The sequence below is a fragment of the Phyllobates terribilis genome, unplaced genomic scaffold, assembly GCF_046119375.1.
Source record: "Phyllobates terribilis strain yellow unplaced genomic scaffold, ASM4611937v1 Scaffold_22__1_contigs__length_20350403, whole genome shotgun sequence".
Lineage (NCBI taxonomy): Eukaryota > Metazoa > Chordata > Amphibia > Anura > Dendrobatidae > Phyllobates > Phyllobates terribilis.
In genome coordinates this window covers 15,090,770-15,115,314 of record NW_027362782.1, presented here as the reverse complement: position 1 = coordinate 15,115,314, position 24,545 = coordinate 15,090,770, and positions in this window count along the sequence as shown.

The following is a 24,545-nucleotide window of genomic DNA, read 5'->3' as shown; positions in this document are numbered from 1 at the left end:
AGCAGAATTCCGAGAACAATGGAAGAGTTCCGAAGCATTTTTAAACTTCAACGGAATTTCGAGAACAATGGAAGAGTTCCGAAGCATTTTTAAACGTCAGCAGAATTCCGAGAACAATGTAAGAGTTCTGAAGCATTTTTAAACTTCAGCAGAATTCTGAGAGCAATGGAAGAGTTCCAAAGCATTTTAAAAGTTCAGCAGAATTCCGAGAACAATGGAAGAGTTCTGAAGCATTTTTAAGCGTCAGCGGAATTTTGAAAACAATGGAAGATTTCCGAAGCATTTTTAAACGTCAGCGGAATTCCGAGAACAATGTAAGAGATTTTAAGCATTTTTAAACTTCAGCGGAATTCCGAGAACAATAGAAGAGTTCCGAAGCATTTTTAAAATTCACATGAATTCCGAGAATAATGGAAGAGTTCAGATGAATTTTTAGACTTCAGCAGAATTCCTAGAACAATGGAAGAGTTCCGAAGCATTTTTAATTGTCAGCGGAATTCCGAGAACAATGGAAGAGTACCGAAGCATTTTAAAACGTCATCGGAATTCCGAGAACAATGGAAGAGTTCCGAAGCATTTTTAAACTTCAGCGGAATTACGAGAACAATGAAAGAGTTCCGAAGCATTTTTAAACATGAGCAGAATTACGAGAACAATGGAAGAGATTTTAAGCATTTTTAAACTTCAGCGGAATTCCGAGAACAATAGAAGAGTTCCGAAGCATTTTTAAACTTCACCCGAATTCCGAGAGCAATGGAAGAGTTCCATAGCATTTTAAAAGTTCAGCAGAATTCCGAGAACAATTGAAGAGTTCCGAAGCATTTTTAAACGTCAGCGGAATGCCGAGAACAATACAAGATTTCCGAAGCATTTTTATATGTCAGCGGAATGCCGAGAACAATACAAGATTTCCGAAGCATTTTTAAATGTCAGCGGAATTCCGAGAACAATGGAAGAGTTTCGAAGCATTTTTAAACTTCAACGGAATTCCGAGAACAATGGAAGAGTTCCGAAGCATTTTTAAACGTCAGCGGAATTCCGAGAACAATGGAAGAGTTCTGAAGCATTTTTAAACTTCAGCAGAATTCCGAGAACAATGGAAGAGTTTCGAAGCATTTTTAAACTTCAACGGAATTCCGAGAACAATGGAAGAGTTCAGAAGCATTTTTAAACGTCAGCAGAATTCTGAGAACAATGGAAGAGTTCCGAAGCATTTTTAAACGTCAGCGGAATTCCGAGAACAATGGAAGAGTTCCGAAGCATTTTTAAAAGTTCAGCAGAATTCCGAGAACAATTGAAGAGTTCCGAAGCATTTTTAAACGTCAGCGGAATGCCGAGAACAATGGAAGAGTTCCGAAGCATTTTTAAACGTCAGCAGAATTCTGAGAACAATGGAAAAGTTCTGAAGCATTTTTAAACGTCAGCGGAATTTTGAAAACAATGGAAGATTTCCGAAGCATTTTTAAACGTCAGCGGAATTCTGAGAACAATGGAAGAGTTCTGAAGCATTTTTAAACTTCAGCAGAATTCCGAGAACAATGGAAGAGTTCCGAAGCATTTTTAAACTTCAGCGGAATTCCGAGAACAATGTAAGAGATTTTAAGCATTTTTAAACTTCAGCGAAATTCCGAGAACAATAGAAAAGTTCCGAAGCATTTTTAAAATTCACACGAATTGCGAGAATAATGGAAGAGTTCCGAAGAATTTTTAAACGTCAGCGGAATTCCGAGAACAATGGAAGAGTTCTGAAGCATTTTTAAACTTCAGCAGAATTCTGAGAACAATGGAAGAGTTTCGAAGCATTTTTAAACTTCAACGGAATTACGAGAACAATGGAAGAGTTCCGAAGCATTTTTAAACATCAGCGGAATTCCGAGAACAATGAAAGAGTTGCGAAGCATTATTAAACGTCAGCGGAATTCCGAGAACAATGGAAGAGTTGTGAAGCATTTTTAAACGTCATCGGAATTCCGAGAACAATGGAAGAGTTTCGAAGCATTTTTAAACTTCAACAGAATTCCGAGAACAATGGAAGAGTTCTGAAGCATTTTTAAGCGTCAGCGGAATTTTGAAAACAATGGAAGATTTCCGAAGCATTTTTAAACGTCAGCGGAATTCCGAGAACAATGTAAGAGATTTTAAGCATTTTTAAACTTCAGCGGAATTCCGAGAACAATAGAAGAGTTCCGAAGCATTTTTAAAATTCACATGAATTCCGAGAATAATGGAAGAGTTCAGATGAATTTTTAGACTTCAGCAGAATTCCTAGAACAATGGAAGAGTTCCGAAGCATTTTTAATTGTCAGCGGAATTCCGAGAACAATGGAAGAGTACCGAAGCATTTTAAAACGTCATCGGAATTCCGAGAACAATGGAAGAGTTCCGAAGCATTTTTAAACTTCAGCGGAATTACGAGAACAATGAAAGAGTTCCGAAGCATTTTTAAACATGAGCAGAATTACGAGAACAATGGAAGAGATTTTAAGCATTTTTAAACTTCAGCGGAATTCCGAGAACAATAGAAGAGTTCCGAAGCATTTTTAAACTTCACCCGAATTCCGAGAGCAATGGAAGAGTTCCATAGCATTTTAAAAGTTCAGCAGAATTCCGAGAACAATTGAAGAGTTCCGAAGCATTTTTAAACGTCAGCGGAATGCCGAGAACAATACAAGATTTCCGAAGCATTTTTATATGTCAGCGGAATGCCGAGAACAATACAAGATTTCCGAAGCATTTTTAAATGTCAGCGGAATTCCGAGAACAATGGAAGAGTTTCGAAGCATTTTTAAACTTCAACGGAATTCCGAGAACAATGGAAGAGTTCCGAAGCATTTTTAAACGTCAGCGGAATTCCGAGAACAATGGAAGAGTTCTGAAGCATTTTTAAACTTCAGCAGAATTCCGAGAACAATGGAAGAGTTTCGAAGCATTTTTAAACTTCAACGGAATTCCGAGAACAATGGAAGAGTTCAGAAGCATTTTTAAACGTCAGCAGAATTCTGAGAACAATGGAAGAGTTCCGAAGCATTTTTAAACGTCAGCGGAATTCCGAGAACAATGGAAGAGTTCCGAAGCATTTTTAAAAGTTCAGCAGAATTCCGAGAACAATTGAAGAGTTCCGAAGCATTTTTAAACGTCAGCGGAATGCCGAGAACAATGGAAGAGTTCCGAAGCATTTTTAAACGTCAGCAGAATTCTGAGAACAATGGAAAAGTTCTGAAGCATTTTTAAACGTCAGCGGAATTTTGAAAACAATGGAAGATTTCCGAAGCATTTTTAAACGTCAGCGGAATTCTGAGAACAATGGAAGAGTTCTGAAGCATTTTTAAACTTCAGCAGAATTCCGAGAACAATGGAAGAGTTCCGAAGCATTTTTAAACTTCAGCGGAATTCCGAGAACAATGTAAGAGATTTTAAGCATTTTTAAACTTCAGCGGAATTCCGAGAACAATAGAAAAGTTCCGAAGCATTTTTAAAATTCACACGAATTGCGAGAATAATGGAAGAGTTCCGAAGAATTTTTAAACGTCAGCGGAATTCCGAGAACAATGGAAGAGTACCGAAGCATTTTAAAACGTCATCGGAATTCCGAGAACAATGGAAGAGTTCCGAAGCATTTTTAAACGTCAGCGGAATTCCGAGAACAATGCAAGATTTCCGAAGCATTTTTATATGTCAGCGGAATTCCGAGAACAATGGAAGAGTTCCGAAGCATTTTTAAACGTCAGCGGAATTCCGAGAACAATGGAAGAGTTCCGAAGCATTTTTAAGCGTCAGCAGAATTCCGAGAACAATGGAAGAGTACCGAAGCATTTTAAAACTTCAGCAGAATTCCAAGAACAATGGAAGAGTTCCGAAGCATTTTTAAACGTCAGCGGAATTCCGAGAACAATGGAAGAGTTCCGAAGCATTTTTAAATGTCAGCGGAATTCCGAGAACAATGGAAGAGTTCTGAAGCATTTTTAAGAGTCAGCGGAATTTTGAAAACAATGGAACATTTCCGAAGCATTTTTAAATGTCAGCAGAATTCCGAGAAAAATGGAAGGGTTCCGAAGCATTTTTAAACTTCAGCGGAATTTGGAGAACAATGGAAGAGTACCAAAGCATTTTAAAACTTCAGCAGAATTCCAAGAACAATGGAAGAGTTCCGAAGCATTTTTAAACGTCAGCGGAATTCCGAGAACAATGGAAGAGTTCCGAAGCATTTTTAAAAGTTCAGCAGAATTCCGAGAACAATTGAAGAGTTCCGAAGCATTTTTAAACGTCAGCGGAATGCCGAGAACAATGGAAGAGTTCCGAAGCATTTTTAAACGTCAGCAGAATTCCGAGAACAATGGAAGAGTACCGAAGCATTTTTAATCGTCAGCGGAATTCTGAGAACAATGGAAGAGTTTTGAAGCATTTTTAAACTTCAGCAGAATTCCGAGAACAATGGAAGAGTTCCGAAGCATTTTTAAACTTCAACGGAATTTCGAGAACAATGGAAGAGTTCCGAAGCATTTTTAAACGTCAGCAGAATTCCGAGAACAATGTAAGAGTTCTGAAGCATTTTTAAACTTCAGCAGAATTCTGAGAGCAATGGAAGAGTTCCAAAGCATTTTAAAAGTTCAGCAGAATTCCGAGAACAATTGAAGAGTTCTGAAGCATTTTTAAATGTCAGCGGAATGCCGAGAACAATGCAAGATTTCCGAAGCATTTTTATATGTCAGCGGAATTCCGAGAACAAAGGAAGAGTACCGAAGCATTTTTAAACGTCAGCGGAATTCTGAGAACAATGGAAGAGTTCTGAAGCATTTTTAAATTTCAGCGGAATTCCGAGAACAATGAAAGAGTTGCGAAGCATTATTAAACGTCAGCGGAATTCCGAGAACAATGGAAGAGTTCTGAAGCATTTTTAAACTTCAGCAGAATTCTGAGAACAATGGAAGAGTTTCGAAGCATTTTTAAACTTCAACGGAATTACGAGAACAATGGAAGAGTTCCGAAGCATTTTTAAACGTCAGCGGAATTCCGAGAACAATGAAAGAGTTGCGAAGCATTATTAAACGTCAGCGGAATTCCGAGAACAATGGAAGAGTTGTGAAGCATTTTTAAACGTCATCGGAATTCCGAGAACAATGGAAGAGTTTCGAAGCATTTTTAAACTTCAACAGAATTCCGAGAACAATGGAAGAGTTCTGAAGCATTTTTAAGCGTCAGCGGAATTTTGAAAACAATGGAAGATTTCCGAAGCATTTTTAAACGTCAGCGGAATTCCGAGAACAATGTAAGAGATTTTAAGCATTTTTAAACTTCAGCGGAATTCCGAGAACAATAGAAGAGTTCCGAAGCATTTTTAAAATTCACATGAATTCCGAGAATAATGGAAGAGTTCAGATGAATTTTTAGACTTCAGCAGAATTCCTAGAACAATGGAAGAGTTCCGAAGCATTTTTAATTGTCAGCGGAATTCCGAGAACAATGGAAGAGTACCGAAGCATTTTAAAACGTCATCGGAATTCCGAGAACAATGGAAGAGTTCCGAAGCATTTTTAAACTTCAGCGGAATTACGAGAACAATGGAAGAGTTCCGAAGCATTTTTAAACATGAGCAGAATTACGAGAACAATGGAAGAGATTTTAAGCATTTTTAAACTTCAGCGGAATTCCGAGAACAATAGAAGAGTTCCGAAGCATTTTTAAACTTCACCCGAATTCCGAGAGCAATGGAAGAGTTCCATAGCATTTTAAAAGTTCAGCAGAATTCCGAGAACAATTGAAGAGTTCCGAAGCATTTTTAAACGTCAGCGGAATGCCGAGAACAATACAAGATTTCCGAAGCATTTTTATATGTCAGCGGAATGCCGAGAACAATACAAGATTTCCGAAGCATTTTTAAATGTCAGCGGAATTCCGAGAACAATGGAAGAGTTTCGAAGCATTTTTAAACTTCAACGGAATTCCGAGAACAATGGAAGAGTTCCGAAGCATTTTTAAACGTCAGCGGAATTCCGAGAACAATGGAAGAGTTCTGAAGCATTTTTAAACTTCAGCAGAATTCCGAGAACAATGGAAGAGTTTCGAAGCATTTTTAAACTTCAACGGAATTCCGAGAACAATGGAAGAGTTCAGAAGCATTTTTAAACGTCAGCAGAATTCTGAGAACAATGGAAGAGTTCCGAAGCATTTTTAAACGTCAGCGGAATTCCGAGAACAATGGAAGAGTTCCGAAGCATTTTTAAAAGTTCAGCAGAATTCCGAGAACAATTGAAGAGTTCCGAAGCATTTTTAAACGTCAGCGGAATGCCGAGAACAATGGAAGAGTTCCGAAGCATTTTTAAACGTCAGCAGAATTCTGAGAACAATGGAAAAGTTCTGAAGCATTTTTAAACGTCAGCGGAATTTTGAAAACAATGGAAGATTTCCGAAGCATTTTTAAACGTCAGCGGAATTCTGAGAACAATGGAAGAGTTCTGAAGCATTTTTAAACTTCAGCAGAATTCCGAGAACAATGGAAGAGTTCCGAAGCATTTTTAAACTTCAGCGGAATTCCGAGAACAATGTAAGAGATTTTAAGCATTTTTAAACTTCAGCGGAATTCCGAGAACAATAGAAAAGTTCCGAAGCATTTTTAAAATTCACACGAATTGCGAGAATAATGGAAGAGTTCCGAAGAATTTTTAAACGTCAGCGGAATTCCGAGAACAATGGAAGAGTACCGAAGCATTTTAAAACGTCATCGGAATTCCGAGAACAATGGAAGAGTTCCGAAGCATTTTTAAACGTCAGCGGAATTCCGAGAACAATGCAAGATTTCCGAAGCATTTTTATATGTCAGCGGAATTCCGAGAACAATGGAAGAGTTCCGAAGCATTTTTAAACGTCAGCGGAATTCCGAGAACAATGGAAGAGTTCCGAAGCATTTTTAAGCGTCAGCAGAATTCCGAGAACAATGGAAGAGTACCGAAGCATTTTAAAACTTCAGCAGAATTCCAAGAACAATGGAAGAGTTCTGAAGCATTTTTAAACGTCAGCGGAATTCCGAGAACAATGGAAGAGTTCCGAAGCATTTTTAAACGTCAGCGGAATTCCGAGAACAATGGAAGAGTTCTGAAGCATTTTTAAGAGTCAGCGGAATTTTGAAAACAATGGAACATTTCCGAAGCATTTTTAAATGTCAGCAGAATTCCGAGAAAAATGGAAGGGTTCCGAAGCATTTTTAAACTTCAGCGGAATTTGGAGAACAATGGAAGAGTACCGAAGCATTTTAAAACTTCAGCAGAATTCCAAGAACAATGGAAGAGTTCCGAAGCATTTTTAAACGTCAGCGGAATTCCGAGAACAATGGAAGAGTTCCGAAGCATTTTTAAAAGTTCAGCAGAATTCCGAGAACAATTGAAGAGTTCCGAAGCATTTTTAAACGTCAGCGGAATGCCGAGAACAATGGAAGAGTTCCGAAGCATTTTTAAACGTCAGCAGAATTCCGAGAACAATGGAAGAGTACCGAAGCATTTTTAATCGTCAGCGGAATTCTGAGAACAATGGAAGAGTTTTGAAGCATTTTTAAACTTCAGCAGAATTCCGAGAACAATGGAAGAGTTCCGAAGCATTTTTAAACTTCAACGGAATTTCGAGAACAATGGAAGAGTTCCGAAGCATTTTTAAACGTCAGCAGAATTCCGAGAACAATGTAAGAGTTCTGAAGCATTTTTAAACTTCAGCAGAATTCTGAGAGCAATGGAAGAGTTCCAAAGCATTTTAAAAGTTCAGCAGAATTCCGAGAACAATTGAAGAGTTCTGAAGCATTTTTAAATGTCAGCGGAATGCCGAGAACAATGCAAGATTTCCGAAGCATTTTTATATGTCAGCGGAATTCCGAGAACAAAGGAAGAGTACCGAAGCATTTTTAAACGTCAGCGGAATTCTGAGAACAATGGAAGAGTTCTGAAGCATTTTTAAATTTCAGCGGAATTCCGAGAACAATGAAAGAGTTGCGAAGCATTATTAAACGTCAGCGGAATTCCGAGAACAATGGAAGAGTTCTGAAGCATTTTTAAACTTCAGCAGAATTCTGAGAACAATGGAAGAGTTTCGAAGCATTTTTAAACTTCAACGGAATTACGAGAACAATGGAAGAGTTCCGAAGCATTTTTAAACGTCAGCGGAATTCCGAGAACAATGAAAGAGTTGCGAAGCATTATTAAACGTCAGCGGAATTCCGAGAACAATGGAAGAGTTGTGAAGCATTTTTAAACGTCATCGGAATTCCGAGAACAATGGAAGAGTTTCGAAGCATTTTTAAACTTCAACAGAATTCCGAGAACAATGGAAGAGTTCTGAAGCATTTTTAAGCGTCAGCGGAATTTTGAAAACAATGGAAGATTTCCGAAGCATTTTTAAACGTCAGCGGAATTCCGAGAACAATGGAAGAGTTCCGAAGCATTTTTAAACGTCAGCAGAATTCTGAGAACAATGGAAAAGTTCTGAAGCATTTTTAAACGTCAGCGGAATTTTGAAAACAATGGAAGATTTCCGAAGCATTTTTAAACGTCAGCGGAATTCTGAGAACAATGGAAGAGTTCTGAAGCATTTTTAAACTTCAGCAGAATTCCGAGAACAATGGAAGAGTTCCGAAGCATTTTTAAACTTCAGCGGAATTCCGAGAACAATGTAAGAGATTTTAAGCATTTTTAAACTTCAGCGAAATTCCGAGAACAATAGAAAAGTTCCGAAGCATTTTTAAAATTCACACGAATTGCGAGAATAATGGAAGAGTTCCGAAGAATTTTTAAACGTCAGCGGAATTCCGAGAACAATGGAAGAGTTCTGAAGCATTTTTAAACTTCAGCAGAATTCTGAGAACAATGGAAGAGTTTCGAAGCATTTTTAAACTTCAACGGAATTACGAGAACAATGGAAGAGTTCCGAAGCATTTTTAAACGTCAGCGGAATTCCGAGAACAATGAAAGAGTTGCGAAGCATTATTAAACGTCAGCGGAATTCCGAGAACAATGGAAGAGTTGTGAAGCATTTTTAAACGTCATCGGAATTCCGAGAACAATGGAAGAGTTTCGAAGCATTTTTAAACTTCAACAGAATTCCGAGAACAATGGAAGAGTTCTGAAGCATTTTTAAGCGTCAGCGGAATTTTGAAAACAATGGAAGATTTCCGAAGCATTTTTAAACGTCAGCGGAATTCCGAGAACAATGTAAGAGATTTTAAGCATTTTTAAACTTCAGCGGAATTCCGAGAACAATAGAAGAGTTCCGAAGCATTTTTAAAATTCACATGAATTCCGAGAATAATGGAAGAGTTCAGATGAATTTTTAGACTTCAGCAGAATTCCTAGAACAATGGAAGAGTTCCGAAGCATTTTTAATTGTCAGCGGAATTCCGAGAACAATGGAAGAGTACCGAAGCATTTTAAAACGTCATCGGAATTCCGAGAACAATGGAAGAGTTCCGAAGCATTTTTAAACTTCAGCGGAATTACGAGAACAATGGAAGAGTTCCGAAGCATTTTTAAACATGAGCAGAATTACGAGAACAATGGAAGAGATTTTAAGCATTTTTAAACTTCAGCGGAATTCCGAGAACAATAGAAGAGTTCCGAAGCATTTTTAAACTTCACCCGAATTCCGAGAGCAATGGAAGAGTTCCATAGCATTTTAAAAGTTCAGCAGAATTCCGAGAACAATTGAAGAGTTCCGAAGCATTTTTAAACGTCAGCGGAATGCCGAGAACAATACAAGATTTCCGAAGCATTTTTATATGTCAGCGGAATGCCGAGAACAATACAAGATTTCCGAAGCATTTTTAAATGTCAGCGGAATTCCGAGAACAATGGAAGAGTTTCGAAGCATTTTTAAACTTCAACGGAATTCCGAGAACAATGGAAGAGTTCCGAAGCATTTTTAAACGTCAGCGGAATTCCGAGAACAATGGAAGAGTTCTGAAGCATTTTTAAACTTCAGCAGAATTCCGAGAACAATGGAAGAGTTTCGAAGCATTTTTAAACTTCAACGGAATTCCGAGAACAATGGAAGAGTTCAGAAGCATTTTTAAACGTCAGCAGAATTCTGAGAACAATGGAAGAGTTCCGAAGCATTTTTAAACGTCAGCGGAATTCCGAGAACAATGGAAGAGTTCCGAAGCATTTTTAAAAGTTCAGCAGAATTCCGAGAACAATTGAAGAGTTCCGAAGCATTTTTAAACGTCAGCGGAATGCCGAGAACAATGGAAGAGTTCCGAAGCATTTTTAAACGTCAGCAGAATTCTGAGAACAATGGAAAAGTTCTGAAGCATTTTTAAACGTCAGCGGAATTTTGAAAACAATGGAAGATTTCCGAAGCATTTTTAAACGTCAGCGGAATTCTGAGAACAATGGAAGAGTTCTGAAGCATTTTTAAACTTCAGCAGAATTCCGAGAACAATGGAAGAGTTCCGAAGCATTTTTAAACTTCAGCGGAATTCCGAGAACAATGTAAGAGATTTTAAGCATTTTTAAACTTCAGCGAAATTCCGAGAACAATAGAAAAGTTCCGAAGCATTTTTAAAATTCACACGAATTGCGAGAATAATGGAAGAGTTCCGAAGAATTTTTAAACGTCAGCGGAATTCCGAGAACAATGGAAGAGTTCTGAAGCATTTTTAAACTTCAGCAGAATTCTGAGAACAATGGAAGAGTTTCGAAGCATTTTTAAACTTCAACGGAATTACGAGAACAATGGAAGAGTTCCGAAGCATTTTTAAACGTCAGCGGAATTCCGAGAACAATGAAAGAGTTGCGAAGCATTATTAAACGTCAGCGGAATTCCGAGAACAATGGAAGAGTTGTGAAGCATTTTTAAACGTCATCGGAATTCCGAGAACAATGGAAGAGTTTCGAAGCATTTTTAAACTTCAACAGAATTCCGAGAACAATGGAAGAGTTCTGAAGCATTTTTAAGCGTCAGCGGAATTTTGAAAACAATGGAAGATTTCCGAAGCATTTTTAAACGTCAGCGGAATTCCGAGAACAATGTAAGAGATTTTAAGCATTTTTAAACTTCAGCGGAATTCCGAGAACAATAGAAGAGTTCCGAAGCATTTTTAAAATTCACATGAATTCCGAGAATAATGGAAGAGTTCAGATGAATTTTTAGACTTCAGCAGAATTCCTAGAACAATGGAAGAGTTCCGAAGCATTTTTAATTGTCAGCGGAATTCCGAGAACAATGGAAGAGTACCGAAGCATTTTAAAACGTCATCGGAATTCCGAGAACAATGGAAGAGTTCCGAAGCATTTTTAAACTTCAGCGGAATTACGAGAACAATGAAAGAGTTCCGAAGCATTTTTAAACATGAGCAGAATTACGAGAACAATGGAAGAGATTTTAAGCATTTTTAAACTTCAGCGGAATTCCGAGAACAATAGAAGAGTTCCGAAGCATTTTTAAACTTCACCCGAATTCCGAGAGCAATGGAAGAGTTCCATAGCATTTTAAAAGTTCAGCAGAATTCCGAGAACAATTGAAGAGTTCCGAAGCATTTTTAAACGTCAGCGGAATGCCGAGAACAATACAAGATTTCCGAAGCATTTTTATATGTCAGCGGAATGCCGAGAACAATACCAGATTTCCGAAGCATTTTTAAATGTCAGCGGAATTCCGAGAACAATGGAAGAGTTTCGAAGCATTTTTAAACTTCAACGGAATTCCGAGAACAATGGAAGAGTTCCGAAGCATTTTTAAACGTCAGCGGAATTCCGAGAACAATGGAAGAGTTCTGAAGCATTTTTAAACTTCAGCAGAATTCCGAGAACAATGGAAGAGTTTCGAAGCATTTTTAAACTTCAACGGAATTCCGAGAACAATGGAAGAGTTCAGAAGCATTTTTAAACGTCAGCAGAATTCTGAGAACAATGGAAGAGTTCCGAAGCATTTTTAAACGTCAGCGGAATTCCGAGAACAATGGAAGAGTTCCGAAGCATTTTTAAAAGTTCAGCAGAATTCCGAGAACAATTGAAGAGTTCCGAAGCATTTTTAAACGTCAGCGGAATGCCGAGAACAATGGAAGAGTTCCGAAGCATTTTTAAACGTCAGCAGAATTCTGAGAACAATGGAAAAGTTCTGAAGCATTTTTAAACGTCAGCGGAATTTTGAAAACAATGGAAGATTTCCGAAGCATTTTTAAACGTCAGCGGAATTCTGAGAACAATGGAAGAGTTCTGAAGCATTTTTAAACTTCAGCAGAATTCCGAGAACAATGGAAGAGTTCCGAAGCATTTTTAAACTTCAGCGGAATTCCGAGAACAATGTAAGAGATTTTAAGCATTTTTAAACTTCAGCGGAATTCCGAGAACAATAGAAAAGTTCCGAAGCATTTTTAAAATTCACACGAATTGCGAGAATAATGGAAGAGTTCCGAAGAATTTTTAAACGTCAGCGGAATTCCGAGAACAATGGAAGAGTACCGAAGCATTTTAAAACGTCATCGGAATTCCGAGAACAATGGAAGAGTTCCGAAGCATTTTTAAACGTCAGCGGAATTCCGAGAACAATGCAAGATTTCCGAAGCATTTTTATATGTCAGCGGAATTCCGAGAACAATGGAAGAGTTCCGAAGCATTTTTAAACGTCAGCGGAATTCCGAGAACAATGGAAGAGTTCCGAAGCATTTTTAAGCGTCAGCAGAATTCCGAGAACAATGGAAGAGTACCGAAGCATTTTAAAACTTCAGCAGAATTCCAAGAACAATGGAAGAGTTCCGAAGCATTTTTAAACGTCAGCGGAATTCCGAGAACAATGGAAGAGTTCCGAAGCATTTTTAAACGTCAGCGGAATTCCGAGAACAATGGAAGAGTTCTGAAGCATTTTTAAGAGTCAGCGGAATTTTGAAAACAATGGAACATTTCCGAAGCATTTTTAAATGTCAGCAGAATTCCGAGAAAAATGGAAGGGTTCCGAAGCATTTTTAAACTTCAGCGGAATTTGGAGAACAATGGAAGAGTACCAAAGCATTTTAAAACTTCAGCAGAATTCCAAGAACAATGGAAGAGTTCCGAAGCATTTTTAAACGTCAGCGGAATTCCGAGAACAATGGAAGAGTTCCGAAGCATTTTTAAAAGTTCAGCAGAATTCCGAGAACAATTGAAGAGTTCCGAAGCATTTTTAAACGTCAGCGGAATGCCGAGAACAATGGAAGAGTTCCGAAGCATTTTTAAACGTCAGCAGAATTCCGAGAACAATGGAAGAGTACCGAAGCATTTTTAATCGTCAGCGGAATTCTGAGAACAATGGAAGAGTTTTGAAGCATTTTTAAACTTCAGCAGAATTCCGAGAACAATGGAAGAGTTCCGAAGCATTTTTAAACTTCAACGGAATTTCGAGAACAATGGAAGAGTTCCGAAGCATTTTTAAACGTCAGCAGAATTCCGAGAACAATGTAAGAGTTCTGAAGCATTTTTAAACTTCAGCAGAATTCTGAGAGCAATGGAAGAGTTCCAAAGCATTTTAAAAGTTCAGCAGAATTCCGAGAACAATTGAAGAGTTCTGAAGCATTTTTAAATGTCAGCGGAATGCCGAGAACAATGCAAGATTTCCGAAGCATTTTTATATGTCAGCGGAATTCCGAGAACAAAGGAAGAGTACCGAAGCATTTTTAAACGTCAGCGGAATTCTGAGAACAATGGAAGAGTTCTGAAGCATTTTTAAATTTCAGCGGAATTCCGAGAACAATGAAAGAGTTGCGAAGCATTATTAAACGTCAGCGGAATTCCGAGAACAATGGAAGAGTTCTGAAGCATTTTTAAACTTCAGCAGAATTCTGAGAACAATGGAAGAGTTTCGAAGCATTTTTAAACTTCAACGGAATTACGAGAACAATGGAAGAGTTCCGAAGCATTTTTAAACGTCAGCGGAATTCCGAGAACAATGAAAGAGTTGCGAAGCATTATTAAACGTCAGCGGAATTCCGAGAACAATGGAAGAGTTGTGAAGCATTTTTAAACGTCATCGGAATTCCGAGAACAATGGAAGAGTTTCGAAGCATTTTTAAACTTCAACAGAATTCCGAGAACAATGGAAGAGTTCTGAAGCATTTTTAAGCGTCAGCGGAATTTTGAAAACAATGGAAGATTTCCGAAGCATTTTTAAACGTCAGCGGAATTCCGAGAACAATGTAAGAGATTTTAAGCATTTTTAAACTTCAGCGGAATTCCGAGAACAATAGAAGAGTTCCGAAGCATTTTTAAAATTCACATGAATTCCGAGAATAATGGAAGAGTTCAGATGAATTTTTAGACTTCAGCAGAATTCCTAGAACAATGGAAGAGTTCCGAAGCATTTTTAATTGTCAGCGGAATTCCGAGAACAATGGAAGAGTACCGAAGCATTTTAAAACGTCATCGGAATTCCGAGAACAATGGAAGAGTTCCGAAGCATTTTTAAACTTCAGCGGAATTACGAGAACAATGGAAGAGTTCCGAAGCATTTTTAAACATGAGCAGAATTACGAGAACAATGGAAGAGATTTTAAGCATTTTTAAACTTCAGCGGAATTCCGAGAACAATAGAAGAGTTCCGAAGCATTTTTAAACTTCACCCGAATTCCGAGAGCAATGGAAGAGTTCCATAGCATTTTAAAAGTTCAGCAGAATTCCGAGAACAATTGAAGAGTTCCGAAGCATTTTTAAACGTCAGCGGAATGCCGAGAACAATACAAGATTTCCGAAGCATTTTTATATGTCAGCGGAATGCCGAGAACAATACAAGATTTCCGAAGCATTTTTAAATGTCAGCGGAATTCCGAGAACAATGGAAGAGTTTCGAAGCATTTTTAAACTTCAACGGAATTCCGAGAACAATGGAAGAGTTCCGAAGCATTTTTAAACGTCAGCGGAATTCCGAGAACAATGGAAGAGTTCTGAAGCATTTTTAAACTTCAGCAGAATTCCGAGAACAATGGAAGAGTTTCGAAGCATTTTTAAACTTCAACGGAATTCCGAGAACAATGGAAGAGTTCAGAAGCATTTTTAAACGTCAGCAGAATTCTGAGAACAATGGAAGAGTTCCGAAGCATTTTTAAACGTCAGCGGAATTCCGAGAACAATGGAAGAGTTCCGAAGCATTTTTAAAAGTTCAGCAGAATTCCGAGAACAATTGAAGAGTTCCGAAGCATTTTTAAACGTCAGCGGAATGCCGAGAACAATGGAAGAGTTCCGAAGCATTTTTAAACGTCAGCAGAATTCTGAGAACAATGGAAAAGTTCTGAAGCATTTTTAAACGTCAGCGGAATTTTGAAAACAATGGAAGATTTCCGAAGCATTTTTAAACGTCAGCGGAATTCTGAGAACAATGGAAGAGTTCTGAAGCATTTTTAAACTTCAGCAGAATTCCGAGAACAATGGAAGAGTTCCGAAGCATTTTTAAACTTCAGCGGAATTCCGAGAACAATGTAAGAGATTTTAAGCATTTTTAAACTTCAGCGGAATTCCGAGAACAATAGAAAAGTTCCGAAGCATTTTTAAAATTCACACGAATTGCGAGAATAATGGAAGAGTTCCGAAGAATTTTTAAACGTCAGCGGAATTCCGAGAACAATGGAAGAGTACCGAAGCATTTTAAAACGTCATCGGAATTCCGAGAACAATGGAAGAGTTCCGAAGCATTTTTAAACGTCAGCGGAATTCCGAGAACAATGCAAGATTTCCGAAGCATTTTTATATGTCAGCGGAATTCCGAGAACAATGGAAGAGTTCCGAAGCATTTTTAAACGTCAGCGGAATTCCGAGAACAATGGAAGAGTTCCGAAGCGTTTTTAAGCGTCAGCAGAATTCCGAGAACAATGGAAGAGTACCGAAGCATTTTAAAACTTCAGCAGAATTCCAAGAACAATGGAAGAGTTCCGAAGCATTTTTAAACGTCAGCGGAATTCCGAGAACAATGGAAGAGTTCCGAAGCATTTTTAAACGTCAGCGGAATTCCGAGAACAATGGAAGAGTTCTGAAGCATTTTTAAGAGTCAGCGGAATTTTGAAAACAATGGAACATTTCCGAAGCATTTTTAAATGTCAGCAGAATTCCGAGAAAAATGGAAGGGTTCCGAAGCATTTTTAAACTTCAGCGGAATTTGGAGAACAATGGAAGAGTACCGAAGCATTTTAAAACTTCAGCAGAATTCCAAGAACAATGGAAGAGTTCCGAAGCATTTTTAAACGTCAGCGGAATTCCGAGAACAATGGAAGAGTTCCGAAGCATTTTTAAAAGTTCAGCAGAATTCCGAGAACAATTGAAGAGTTCCGAAGCATTTTTAAACGTCAGCGGAATGCCGAGAACAATGGAAGAGTTCCGAAGCATTTTTAAACGTCAGCAGAATTCCGAGAACAATGGAAGAGTACCGAAGCATTTTTAATCGTCAGCGGAATTCTGAGAACAATGGAAGAGTTTTGAAGCATTTTTAAACTTCAGCAGAATTCCGAGAACAATGGAAGAGTTCCGAAGCATTTTTAAACTTCAACGGAATTTCGAGAACAATGGAAGAGTTCCGAAGCATTTTTAAACGTCAGCAGAATTCCGAGAACAATGTAAGAGTTCTGAAGCATTTTTAAACTTCAGCAGAATTCTGAGAGCAATGGAAGAGTTCCAAAGCATTTTAAAAGTTCAGCAGAATTCCGAGAACAATTGAAGAGTTCTGAAGCATTTTTAAATGTCAGCGGAATGCCGAGAACAATGCAAGATTTCCGAAGCATTTTTATATGTCAGCGGAATTCCGAGAACAAAGGAAGAGTACCGAAGCATTTTTAAACGTCAGCGGAATTCTGAGAACAATGGAAGAGTTCTGAAGCATTTTTAAATTTCAGCGGAATTCCGAGAACAATGAAAGAGTTGCGAAGCATTATTAAACGTCAGCGGAATTCCGAGAACAATGGAAGAGTTCTGAAGCATTTTTAAACTTCAGCAGAATTCTGAGAACAATGGAAGAGTTTCGAAGCATTTTTAAACTTCAACGGAATTACGAGAACAATGGAAGAGTTCCGAAGCATTTTTAAACGTCAGCGGAATTCCGAGAACAATGAAAGAGTTGCGAAGCATTATTAAACGTCAGCGGAATTCCGAGAACAATGGAAGAGTTGTGAAGCATTTTTAAACGTCATCGGAATTCCGAGAACAATGGAAGAGTTTCGAAGCATTTTTAAACTTCAACAGAATTCCGAGAACAATGGAAGAGTTCTGAAGCATTTTTAAGCGTCAGCGGAATTTTGAAAACAATGGAAGATTTCCGAAGCATTTTTAAACGTCAGCGGAATTCCGAGAACAATGTAAGAGATTTTAAGCATTTTTAAACTTCAGCGGAATTCCGAGAACAATAGAAGAGTTCCGAAGCATTTTTAAAATTCACATGAATTCCGAGAATAATGGAAGAGTTCAGATGAATTTTTAGACTTCAGCAGAATTCCTAGAACAATGGAAGAGTTCCGAAGCATTTTTAATTGTCAGCGGAATTCCGAGAACAATGGAAGAGTACCGAAGCATTTTAAAACGTCATCGGAATTCCGAGAACAATGGAAGAGTTCCGAAGCATTTTTAAACTTCAGCGGAATTACGAGAACAATGAAAGAGTTCCGAAGCATTTTTAAACATGAGCAGAATTACGAGAACAATGGAAGAGATTTTAAGCATTTTTAAACTTCAGCGGAATTCCGAGAACAATAGAAGAGTTCCGAAGCATTTTTAAACTTCACCCGAATTCCGAGAGCAATGGAAGAGTTCCATAGCATTTTAAAAGTTCAGCAGAATTCCGAGAACAATTGAAGAGTTCCGAAGCATTTTTAAACGTCAGCGGAATGCCGAGAACAATACAAGATTTCCGAAGCATTTTTATATGTCAGCGGAATGCCGAGAACAATACAAGATTTCCGAAGCATTTTTAAATGTCAGCGGAATTCCGAGAACAATGGAAGAGTTTCGAAGCATTTTTAAACTTCAACGGAATTCCGAGAACAATGGAAGAGTTCCGAAGCATTTTTAAACGTCAGCGGAATTCCGAGAACAATGGAAGAGTTCTGAAGCATTTTTAAACTTCAGCAGAATTCCGAGAACAATGGAAGAGTTTCGAAGCATTTTTAAACTTCAACGGAATTCCGAGAACAATGGAAGAGTTCAGAAGCATTTTTAAACGTCAGCAGAATTCTGAGAACAATGGAAGAGTTCCGAAGCATTTTTAAACGTCAGCGGAATTCCGAGAACAATGGAAGAGTTCCGAAGCATTTTTAAAAGTTCAGCAGAATTCCGAGAACAATTGAAGAGTTCCGAAGCATTTTTAAACGTCAGCGGAATGCCGAGAACAATGGAAGAGTTCCGAAGCATTTTTAAACGTCAGCAGAATTCTGAGAACAATGGAAAAGTTCTGAAGCATTTTTAAACGTCAGCGGAATTTTGAAAACAATGGAAGATTTCCGAAGCATTTTTAAACGTCAGCGGAATTCTGAGAACAATGGAAGAGTTCTGAAGCATTTTTAAACTTCAGCAGAATTCCGAGAACAATGGAAGAGTTCCGAAGCATTTTTAAACTTCAGCGGAATTCCGAGAACAATGTAAGAGATTTTAAGCATTTTTAAACTTCAGCGGAATTCCGAGAACAATAGAAAAGTTCCGAAGCATTTTTAAAATTCACACGAATTGCGAGAATAATGGAAGAGTTCCGAAGAATTTTTAAACGTCAGCGGAATTCCGAGAACAATGGAAGAGTTCTGAAGCATTTTTAAACTTCAGCAGAATTCTGAGAACAATGGAAGAGTTTCGAAGCATTTTTAAACTTCAACGGAATTACGAGAACAATGGAAGAGTTCCGAAGCATTTTTAAACGTCAGCGGAATTCCGAGAACAATGAAAGAGTTGCGAAGCATTATTAAACGTCAGCGGAATTCCGAGAACAATGGAAGAGTTGTGAAGCATTTTTAAACGTCATCGGAATTCCGAGAACAATGGAAGAGTTTCGAAGCATTTTTAAACTTCAACAGAATTCCGAGAACAATGGAAGAGTTCTGAAGCATTTTTAAGCGTCAGCGGAATTTTGAAAACAATGGAAGATTTCCGAAGCATTTTTAAACGTCAGCGGAATTCCGAGAACAATGTAAGAGATTTTAAGCATTTTTAAACTTCAGCGGAATTCCGAGAACAATAGAAGAGTTCCGAAGCATTTTTAAAATTCACATGAATTCCGAGAATAATGGAAGAGTTCAGATGAATTTTTAGACTTCAGCAGAATTCCTAGAACAATGGAAGAGTTCCGAAGCATTTTTAATTGTCAGCGGAATTCCGAGAACAATGGAAGAGTACCGAAGCATTTTAAAACGTCATCGGAATTCCGAGAACAATGGAAGAGTTCCGAAGCATTTTTAAACTTCAGCGGAATTACGAGAACAATGAAAGAGTTCCGAAGCATTTTTAAACATGAGCAGAATTACGAGAACAATGGAAGAGATTTTAAGCATTTTTAAACTTCAGCGGAATTCCGAGAACAATAGAAGAGTTCCGAAGCATTTTTAAACTTCACCCGAATTCCGAGAGCAATGGAAGAGTTCCATAGCATTTTAAAAGTTCAGCAGAATTCCGAGAACAATTGAAGAGTTCCGAAGCATTTTTAAACGTCAGCGGAATGCCGAGAACAATACAAGATTTCCGAAGCATTTTTATATGTCAGCGGAATGCCGAGAACAATACAAGATTTCCGAAGCATTTTTAAATGTCAGCGGAATTCCGAGAACAATGGAAGAGTTTCGAAGCATTTTTAAACTTCAACGGAATTCCGAGAACAATGGAAGAGTTCCGAAGCATTTTTAAACGTCAGCGGAATTCCGAGAACAATGGAAGAGTTCTGAAGCATTTTTAAACTTCAGCAGAATTCCGAGAACAATGGAAGAGTTTCGAAGCATTTTTAAACTTCAACGGAATTCCGAGAACAATGGAAGAGTTCAGAAGCATTTTTAAACGTCAGCAGAATTCTGAGAACAATGGAAGAGTTCCGAAGCATTTTTAAACGTCAGCGGAATTCCGAGAACAATGGAAGAGTTCCGAAGCATTTTTAAAAGTTCAGCAGAATTCCGAGAACAATTGAAGAGTTCCGAAGCATTTTTAAACGTCAGCGGAATGCCGAGAACAATGGAAGAGTTCCGAAGCATTTTTAAACGTCAGCAGAATTCTGAGAACAATGGAAAAGTTCTGAAGCATTTTTAAACGTCAGCGGATTTTGAAAACAATGGAAGATTTCCGAAGCATTTTTAAACGTCAGCGGAATTCTGAGAACAATGGAAGAGTTCTGAAGCATTTTTAAACTTCAGCAGAATTCCGAGAACAATGGAAGAGTTCCGAAGCATTTTTAAACTTCAGCGGAATTCCGAGAACAATGTAAGAGATTTTAAGCATTTTTAAACTTCAGCGGAATTCCGAGAACAATAGAAAAGTTCCGAAGCATTTTTAAAATTCACACGAATTGCGAGAATAATGGAAGAGTTCCGAAGAATTTTTAAACGTCAGCGGAATTCCGAGAACAATGGAAGAGTACCGAAGCATTTTAAAACGTCATCGGAATTCCGAGAACAATGGAAGAGTTCCGAAGCATTTTTAAACGTCAGCGGAATTCCGAGAACAATGCAAGATTTCCGAAGCATTTTTATATGTCAGCGGAATTCCGAGAACAATGGAAGAGTTCCGAAGCATTTTTAAACGTCAGCGGAATTCCGAGAACAATGGAAGAGTTCCGAAGCATTTTTAAGCGTCAGCAGAATTCCGAGAACAATGGAAGAGTACCGAAGCATTTTAAAACTTCAGCAGAATTCCAAGAACAATGGAAGAGTTCCGAAGCATTTTTAAACGTCAGCGGAATTCCGAGAACAATGGAAGAGTTCCGAAGCATTTTTAAACGTCAGCGGAATTCCGAGAACAATGGAAGAGTTCTGAAGCATTTTTAAGAGTCAGCGGAATTTTGAAAACAATGGAACATTTCCGAAGCATTTTTAAATGTCAGCAGAATTCCGAGAAAAATGGAAGGGTTCCGAAGCATTTTTAAACTTCAGCGGAATTTGGAGAACAATGGAAGAGTACCGAAGCATTTTAAAACTTCAGCAGAATTCCAAGAACAATGGAAGAGTTCCGAAGCATTTTTAAACGTCAGCGGAATTCCGAGAACAATGGAAGAGTTCCGAAGCATTTTTAAAAGTTCAGCAGAATTCCGAGAACAATTGAAGAGTTCCGAAGCATTTTTAAACGTCAGCGGAATGCCGAGAACAATGGAAGAGTTCCGAAGCATTTTTAAACGTCAGCAGAATTCCGAGAACAATGGAAGAGTACCGAAGCATTTTTAATCGTCAGCGGAATTCTGAGAACAATGGAAGAGTTTTGAAGCATTTTTAAACTTCAGCAGAATTCCGAGAACAATGGAAGAGTTCCGAAGCATTTTTAAACTTCAACGGAATTTCGAGAACAATGGAAGAGTTCCGAAGCATTTTTAAACGTCAGCAGAATTCCGAGAACAATGTAAGAGTTCTGAAGCATTTTTAAACTTCAGCAGAATTCTGAGAGCAATGGAAGAGTTCCAAAGCATTTTAAAAGTTCAGCAGAATTCCGAGAACAATTGAAGAGTTCTGAAGCATTTTTAAATGTCAGCGGAATGCCGAGAACAATGCAAGATTTCCGAAGCATTTTTATATGTCAGCGGAATTCCGAGAACAAAGGAAGAGTACCGAAGCATTTTTAAACGTCAGCGGAATTCTGAGAACAATGGAAGAGTTCTGAAGCATTTTTAAATTTCAGCGGAATTCCGAGAACAATGAAAGAGTTGCGAAGCATTATTAAACGTCAGCGGAATTCCGAGAACAATGGAAGAGTTCTGAAGCATTTTTAAACTTCAGCAGAATTCTGAGAACAATGGAAGAGTTTCGAAGCATTTTTAAACTTCAACGGAATTACGAGAACAATGGAAGAGTTCCGAAGCATTTTTAAACGTCAGCGGAATTCCGAGAACAATGAAAGAGTTGCGAAGCATTATTAAACGTCAGCGGAATTCCGAGAACAATGGAAGAGTTGTGAAGCATTTTTAAACGTCATCGGAATTCCGAGAACAATGGAAGAGTTTCGAAGCATTTTTAAACTTCAACAGAATTCCGAGAACAATGGAAGAGTTCTGAAGCATTTTTAAGCGTCAGCGGAATTTTGAAAACAATGGAAGATTTCCGAAGCATTTTTAAACGTCAGCGGAATTCCGAGAACAATGTAAGAGATTTTAAGCATTTTTAAACTTCAGCGGAATTCCGAGAACAATAGAAGAGTTCCGAAGCATTTTTAAAATTCACATGAATTCCGAGAATAATGGAAGAGTTCAGATGAATTTTTAGACTTCAGCAGAATTCCTAGAACAATGGAAGAGTTCCGAAGCATTTTTAATTGTCAGCGGAATTCCGAGAACAATGGAAGAGTACCGAAGCATTTTAAAACGTCATCGGAATTCCGAGAACAATGGAAGAGTTCCGAAGCATTTTTAAACTTCAGCGGAATTACGAGAACAATGAAAGAGTTCCGAAGCATTTTTAAACATGAGCAGAATTACGAGAACAATGGAAGAGATTTTAAGCATTTTTAAACTTCAGCGGAATTCCGAGAACAATAGAAGAGTTCCGAAGCATTTTTAAACTTCACCCGAATTCCGAGAGCAATGGAAGAGTTCCATAGCATTTTAAAAGTTCAGCAGAATTCCGAGAACAATTGAAGAGTTCCGAAGCATTTTTAAACGTCAGCGGAATGCCGAGAACAATACAAGATTTCCGAAGCATTTTTATATGTCAGCGGAATGCCGAGAACAATACAAGATTTCCGAAGCATTTTTAAATGTCAGCGGAATTCCGAGAACAATGGAAGAGTTTCGAAGCATTTTTAAACTTCAACGGAATTCCGAGAACAATGGAAGAGTTCCGAAGCATTTTTAAACGTCAGCGGAATTCCGAGAACAATGGAAGAGTTCTGAAGCATTTTTAAACTTCAGCAGAATTCCGAGAACAATGGAAGAGTTTCGAAGCATTTTTAAACTTCAACGGAATTCCGAGAACAATGGAAGAGTTCAGAAGCATTTTTAAACGTCAGCAGAATTCTGAGAACAATGGAAGAGTTCCGAAGCATTTTTAAACGTCAGCGGAATTCCGAGAACAATGGAAGAGTTCCGAAGCATTTTTAAAAGTTCAGCAGAATTCCGAGAACAATTGAAGAGTTCCGAAGCATTTTTAAACGTCAGCGGAATGCCGAGAACAATGGAAGAGTTCCGAAGCATTTTTAAACGTCAGCAGAATTCTGAGAACAATGGAAAAGTTCTGAAGCATTTTTAAACGTCAGCGGAATTTTGAAAACAATGGAAGATTTCCGAAGCATTTTTAAACGTCAGCGGAATTCTGAGAACAATGGAAGAGTTCTGAAGCATTTTTAAACTTCAGCAGAATTCCGAGAACAATGGAAGAGTTCCGAAGCATTTTTAAACTTCAGCGGAATTCCGAGAACAATGTAAGAGATTTTAAGCATTTTTAAACTTCAGCGGAATTCCGAGAACAATAGAAAAGTTCCGAAGCATTTTTAAAATTCACACGAATTGCGAGAATAATGGAAGAGTTCCGAAGAATTTTTAAACGTCAGCGGAATTCCGAGAACAATGGAAGAGTACCGAAGCATTTTAAAACGTCATCGGAATTCCGAGAACAATGGAAGAGTTCCGAAGCATTTTTAAACGTCAGCGGAATTCCGAGAACAATGCAAGATTTCCGAAGCATTTTTATATGTCAGCGGAATTCCGAGAACAATGGAAGAGTTCCGAAGCATTTTTAAACGTCAGCGGAATTCCGAGAACAATGGAAGAGTTCCGAAGCATTTTTAAGCGTCAGCAGAATTCCGAGAACAATGGAAGAGTACCGAAGCATTTTAAAACTTCAGCAGAATTCCAAGAACAATGGAAGAGTTCCGAAGCATTTTTAAACGTCAGCGGAATTCCGAGAACAATGGAAGAGTTCCGAAGCATTTTTAAACGTCAGCGGAATTCCGAGAACAATGGAAGAGTTCTGAAGCATTTTTAAGAGTCAGCGGAATTTTGAAAACAATGGAACATTTCCGAAGCATTTTTAAATGTCAGCAGAATTCCGAGAAAAATGGAAGGGTTCCGAAGCATTTTTAAACTTCAGCGGAATTTGGAGAACAATGGAAGAGTACCGAAGCATTTTAAAACTTCAGCAGAATTCCAAGAACAATGGAAGAGTTCCGAAGCATTTTTAAACGTCAGCGGAATTCCGAGAACAATGGAAGAGTTCCGAAGCATTTTAAAAAGTTCAGCAGAATTCCGAGAACAATTGAAGAGTTCCGAAGCATTTTTAAACGTCAGCGGAATGCCGAGAACAATGGAAGAGTTCCGAAGCATTTTTAAACGTCAGCAGAATTCCGAGAACAATGGAAGAGTACCGAAGCATTTTTAATCGTCAGCGGAATTCTGAGAACAATGGAAGAGTTTTGAAGCATTTTTAAACTTCAGCAGAATTCCGAGAACAATGGAAGAGTTCC